This window comes from Pan troglodytes, chromosome 4, assembly GCF_028858775.2.
Source record: "Pan troglodytes isolate AG18354 chromosome 4, NHGRI_mPanTro3-v2.0_pri, whole genome shotgun sequence".
NCBI classification, from domain to species: Eukaryota; Metazoa; Chordata; class Mammalia; order Primates; family Hominidae; genus Pan; species Pan troglodytes.
In genome coordinates this window covers 36,828,743-36,835,400 of record NC_072402.2, presented here as the reverse complement: position 1 = coordinate 36,835,400, position 6,658 = coordinate 36,828,743, and the positions used below count along the sequence as shown (strand labels likewise).

The 6,658-nt window shown below is 43.9% G+C and overlaps 1 non-coding gene across 1 annotated transcript; it reads left to right on the top strand.

The window, feature by feature from the left end:
* The first annotated feature begins 5,159 nt into the window (after nucleotides 1-5,159).
* LOC112209347 (small nucleolar RNA SNORA18) lies at nucleotides 5,160-5,291 on the top strand. The gene has a single exon (XR_002944088.1). It is a non-coding gene; the product is annotated as a small nucleolar RNA SNORA18 (small nucleolar RNA).
* Nucleotides 5,292-6,658: the final 1,367 nt, after the last annotated feature.

The following is a 6,658-nucleotide window of genomic DNA, read 5'->3' as shown; positions in this document are numbered from 1 at the left end:
AGGTCAGGAGTTCGAGACCAGCCTGGCCAACATGATGAAACCCTGTCTCTACTAAAAATACAAAAAAATTAGCCAGGCGTGATGGCATGTGCCTATAATCCCAGCTACTTGGGAGGCTGAGGCATGAGAATCGCTTGAACTCGGGAGGTGGAGGTTGCAGTGAGCCAAGATGGTGCCACTGCACTCCAGCCTGGGCAATACAGCAAGCAAGACTCTGTCTGAACAAATAAAAAAAAACAAATCATTTTCTGCCTCTCAAATGAATTGTCTACATTCCCTATCTCCCCTCGCCCTTTTGAAAAAGAGGATGTAGGCCTGCCTGGTGGCTCACACCTGTAATCTGAGCACTCTGGGAGGAAGAGGTGGAAGCATCCCCTGAGTCCAGGAGTTCGAGACCAGCATGGGCAACATAGCGAGACCCTGTCTCTATTTTAATGTTTTTTAAAAAAGAGTATGTAAGCTTCTGTACTCGGGGTTGGGTTACTGGGTACTCAATCTGCAATTCCATGCTATGCACATTAAAATAAAATTGTGTTATGTCTTTTCTCCTACTAATCTGACTTTTGTCAGCTGATTTCAGCAAACCTTCAAGGGCAAAGGGGAAGTCTTCCCTTGGCCCTTCACATACAGATGGCAGCTATGCAAAACGGATATGTGAATTAACAAAGATCAGAGAATAACATATGGAGTACTGGCCAGGCGAGGTGGCTCACACCTGTAATTCCAGCACTTTGGGAGGTCAAGGCAGGAGGATCACTTGAGCCCAGGAGCTTGAGATCCTGTCTTTAAAAAAATTAAAAAAAAAAAAAATTAGCCTGGCATGGTAGTGCATGCCTGGGCCCAAGGAGGATCACTTAGGCCCAGGAGGTCAAGGCTGCAGTGAGCTGTGATTGTACCACTGCACTCCAGTGTAACCTTGTCTAAAAAAATAACACACACACACGAAAGGTTATAGTTATAGACTAAATTTGGATTTTTTTTTTAAGAGATGGGGTTTCACCATCTTGCCTAGGCTGGTTTTTTTTTTTTTTCTTTTTTTGAGATGGGGTCTCGTTCTGTTGCCCAGGCTAGAGTGCAGTGGCGCCATCGCAGCTCACTGCAACCTCTGCCTCCCAGGTTCAGGCAATTCTCCTGCCTCAGCCTCCTGAGTAGCTGGGATTACAGCCATGTGCCACCATGCCTGGCTAATTTTTGTGTTTTTAATAGAGACGGGGTTTTAGCATGTTGGCCAGGCTGGTCTCGAACTCCTGACCTCAAGTGATCCACTGCCTCAGCCTTTGTGGGGAACATCTAGGGCCCGGGTGTAGTGGAATCAACTATCGAGCTTATTCTCTTAATTGCCTGTGCCTAGTACTCCACTGTTCTCCCAAGACAGCAATGCAGTTTCACACCCACAGAAATAAGAGGGAGCATAAGCCTTCAGGGAGTAGTTTTTAACTAATGATATCAAATCAGTCATTGAAAAAAATGGGTGCAGCAATGGGTATACCAGAACAAAAGGAAATGGCAGATTGATAGAGGACATCTTTTCCGTTTTTGTTGTTGTTGTTGTTGTTGTTTTTTGAGATGAAGTCTCGCTCTGTCACCCAGGCTGGAGTGCAATGGCGCGATCTCGGCTCACTGCAACCTCCGCCTCCAGGGTTCAAGCGATTCTCCTACGTCAGCCTCCTGAGTAGCTGAATTACAGGCGGGCACCACCATGCCTGGCTAATTTTTGTATATGTAGTAGAGACGGGGTTTCACCATGTTGGTCAGGCTGGTCTTGAACTCCTGACCTCAAGATCCTCTTGCCTTGGCCTCCCAAAGTGCTGGGATTACAGGTGTGATCCACTGTGCCCAGCCTTCCCTTTTTATGCCAACCAAGTGACAGGATATACTTATGTGGTTAGTCGCATTACCGCCAAAGGGAAATACCATGCAGAATGGAAGGGTTAATTTATTTAAAAATAAGAACAATCTCAAACATACCAAGAAGCACAAAGGGTAATATAATAAACACCCATATACTCAATATCCAGATTTAACCAATGTAAATATTTGGAAACCTCTTTCGCATCCCTCCTCAATCCTATTCATTTCCCTTGCTTCTCAGAGGAAAAACGATTTGGATCTTGGTGTGTGTCGTGCCCTTTAATTTGGAAGTATTTTTGCAGGAAAGAAAAGTTTATTCATGCAACCCTTAACTCTTTTGCAATCACAAAAAAAAGAGAGAGAGAGAGAGAGAGAGAGGGCTGGGCACAGTGGCTCATGCCTGTAACCCCAGCACTTTGGGAGGCCAAGGTAGAAGAATCCCTTGAGCCCAAGAGTGAGACCAGCCTAGGCAAAATGATGACACCCCTGTCTATACAAAAAAAAAAAAAATCACACCCGGCCAACATGGTGAAACCCTGTCTCTACTGAAAATACAAAAATTAGGCCAGGCGTGGTGGCTCACGCCTGTAATCCCAGCACTTTGGGAGGCCGAGGCGGGCGGATCACGAGGTCAGGAGATCGAGACCATCCTGTCTAACATGGTGAAACCCCGTCTCTACTAAAAATACAAAAAATTAGCCAGGCGTGGTGGTGGGCACCTGTAGTCCCAGCTACTCGGGAGGCTGAGGCAGGAGAATGGCGTGAACCCGGGAGGCAGAGCTTGCAGTGAGCCGAGATGGTGCCATTGCACTCCAGCCTGGGAAGCAGAGTGAGACTCTGTCTCAAGAAAAAAAAAAAAAAATACAAAAATTAGTCAGGCGTGGTGGTGGGTGCCTGTTGTCTCAGCTACTCAGGAGGCTGAGGCAGGAGAATCACTTGAACCTGGGAGGCAGAGGTTGCAGTGGGCCAAGATCAAGCCTTTGCACTCCAGCCTGGGCAACAGAGTAAGAAACCATCTCAAAAACAAACAAAAAAAAAATTAGCCAGGCACGCTGGTGTGTGCCTGTAGTCCCAACTGCTCCAGGAGGCTGAGATGGGAGGACCATTTGAGGCCAGGTGGTTGAGGCTGCAGTGAGCTATGATCATATCCACTACACTCTAGCCTGGGTGACAGAGGCCCTGTCCCAAAAATAAAAAAAAAGAAAGAAAAATATTTTTACCATGTAAGTCTCCATACAAGTATAGATCCATAAATAATATTGAGTATCATTTTATTTTTAAAACTGAAAGAAATAGCATCATAATGTATATACCATACTGCAACTTTTTTTTCATGTAACATTGCTTTTGAAATACGTCCAGGTGTTTTTTGTTTTGTTTTGTTTTTTTTTTTTGAGACGGAGTTTCACTCTTGTTGCTCAGGCTGGAGTGCAATGGTGCCATCTCGGCTTACCACAACTTCTGCCTCCCGGGTTCAAGCGATTCTCCTGCCTTAGCCTCCCGAGTAGCTGGGATTACAGGCATGCACCACCACGCCCAGCTAATTTTGTATTTTTAGTAGAGGCAGGGTTTCTCCATTTTGGTCAGGCTGGTCTCGCACTCCCGACTTCCGGTGATCTGCCCGCCTCGGCCTCCCAAAATGCTGGGATTACAGGCATGAGCCACCACGCCTGGCCACGTCCATGTTAACAAATGTAGCTGTAATTAATTTTGTTTTAATAGCCGCTTGTTTTTTTTTTGTTTGTTTTTGTTTTTAATAGGGACTGGGTTTTGCCATGTTGCCCAGGCTAGTCTCAAACACCTGGGCTCAAGCAATTTGCTCACCCTGGACTCCCAAAGTGCTAGGATTACAAGTGTGACCCACCACACCCCCGCCTTGTTTTTTTTGTTTGTTTGGTTGATTGGTGTTTTGTTTGTTTGTTTTTTGAGACGGAGTCTCGCTCTTTCACCCTGGCTGGAGCACAGTGGCGGGATCTTAGCTCACTGCAACCTCCTCCTCCTGGATTGAAGCAATTCTCCCTACATCAGCCTCCCGAGTAGCTGGGATTACAGGCGTCCACCATCACACCCGCCTAATATTTATTTAGTAGAGACAGGGTTTCACCACGTCAACTAGACTGGTCTCAAACTCCTCACCTCAGGTGATCTGCCCGCCTCGCCCTTCCAAAGTGCTGGGATTACAGGCGTGAGCCACCACTCCGACCTTTTTTTTAATTATTAATTTTATTATGGAGTACTTTTAAAATGCAATAAATATTTTAATGAATACTGAGGTACTCAACACCCAACTTCATCATCTATTATCATTGTGCTATGTAGTGCCGTATTAATTCAGATTTTATTGCTTTTTTTTCTCTTTCCCCAAATACAGATTTTGTTTTTAAAGAAACAACACTTACAGATATAGTTGTGGCCCCCTGAATCCCTTACCCTGAGCCTAGTCCTCACCCTTCCTTTGTAGACACTATGAGGAATTCAGTGTTTAAAATTTCTTTTTGGCCAGGCATGGTGGCTCACGCCTGTAATCCCAGCACTTTGGGAGGCTGAGGCAGGCGCCCAGGCTGGAGTACAGTGGCGTGATCTCAGCTCACTGCAAACTTCACCTCCCAGGTTCAAATGATTCTCCTGCCTCAGCCTCCCGAGTAGCTGGGATTACAGGTGCGCGCCAACACACCCGGCTAATTTTTTTGTATTTTTAGTAGAGATGGGGTTTCACCATGTTGGCCAGGTTGGTCTCAAACTCCTGACCTCATGATCCGCACACCTCTGCCTCCCAAAGTGCTGGGATTACAGGCTTGAGCCACTACGCCCAGCCTCAGTGTTTAAAATTTCTATGAATATTTTTATACTTTTCCTACATATTTTTGATCCATAAACAATATATAGTTGTACTTCAAATGTTTTAAAATTTTATAGAAGTAACATATATACCTCTTTTTTCTTGAGATGGGGTCTCCCTGTGTTTCCCAGGCTGGTCTCAAACTCCTCAGTTCAAGGGATCCTCCCTCCTCAGTGCCCCCAACAGTGCTGACATTACAGGCATGAGCCACCACGCCCTGCCTACATGCTTTTTTCTGTTTGTGGTTGTTCTCTTTTTTTTTTTTTTTTGGTCACTTAACATCATGTTTCTGAGAATTAACCATGTTGAAAGATGGTAAATTTAGTTTTTCACAGACGTCATATTAGTTCATTCATTTTTTCTGTATTTTTTTATTGGAGGGACTATCCTATATACATTTATTGATTACTATATGATGGAGATTGAGGTTGTTTCCAGATTTTTACTATTATAGATAATATTATTATTGGTGGAGGTCTATTCCAATGGGGCTTTTCCTGTAGCTGCATGTTGTTGGAAACTCCTCATAGACTAACTCTGTGGTTTTGCTTTACTCACAGGACTATTAGTTAGGTCTGTGGGAAGGAACTACAAGACAGTTGCTAAAATTATGAAAGACCTAATAATGTATCTTTTACTGTAGATATTGGCATATTCCACAGATCTGTACTATTATTCTTGAGTGTGATAGCTTAGAAATGAGTATGATTGAACACATGTTTAGAGAGGGTGTCAAATTGAGAACCAGGAAGATCCACCTACTCTAAAAATTACCCTAAAGTAAATTGGTTGTAGAAATTAGATCCCAAAGATTATTGATTTTTTCCATAGGTGAATTTTGAAGCCTTCGTGAATATATCCATATTAAAAGGAGATGAAAGAAGCCAAAATAAAAGAATTATGGTATGACAGGATAACTGGATTAAGCATCACTTCTATTAAAAATGGCTAATTTGAAGATAAATCTATTGAAGATAACTTTTGACTCCAACTCTTTAAAGGAACTTTAGTTCCTTGATGGACAGTGGAAGGAACCTCAACATGAAATTTCTTAAATGAAAATTTATTGACTTAATAATAATAATACTATGAACCTTATGGCAGACATGAAGAGGCACAGCCCAGATCCTCTTTCAAGGAAAGGCTTGTTGCCTCAACTGCTGAGAGTGCTGTCAGTGTACAACGTTCATCCAGCTTTCAGTCCCTTTAGAGAATCATCTCAGTTTCACCCAAGGTTGACCCTTCCAAGGACAACCCACATCCCATGACTGGGCGAATGCATAGACACCTAGCCCACTGTAGGAGCAACTTAGCTCCATAGCTCCCCATGGAGTCAGGGCTATTGGGCCCCCATCACAGCATGATGTCTTCATCTTCCCTCTCCACTCCCTCCTATTCTTTTCAACAAAGGGCACACCCTAGTAAACAACCAGCGCGTTAAATTCTGTCAACATTAACAGATTAATGAAGAAAAATATGATTATCTCAATATATGCTACAAGTTACTCTGTGGGAGAGAGAGGCCATATGGAGGAGCACAGAAGCACCAGACACATGAGTGGAGAAGCCATATTGGATGTCCAGCCTGGTCAAGCCCCAAGTGAGAACCACCCAAGCAAGCCCAGAACCACCAACCAAGCCCTACAGAGACAAGAGAAACAATAATAAATCATTGTTTTTGCATCACTTTAAATCTTAGAATGGTTTGTTACAAAGTAGTATTATGAGAACCATAGAACAGAAGAAAACAGCCTATGGCAAAACCCCATCTCTACAAAAAATACAAAGATTAGCCAGGCGTGATGGTGCACACCTATAGTCCCAGCTACTAGAAAGGCTGAGGTGGGAGGATTGCTTGACCCGGGAGGTTGAGGCTTCAGTGGGCTGTGCTCGTGCCATTGCACTCCAGCCTGGAAGACAGAGTGAGACACTGTCTCAACAACAACAAAAAGAATAGAAGAAAACTTT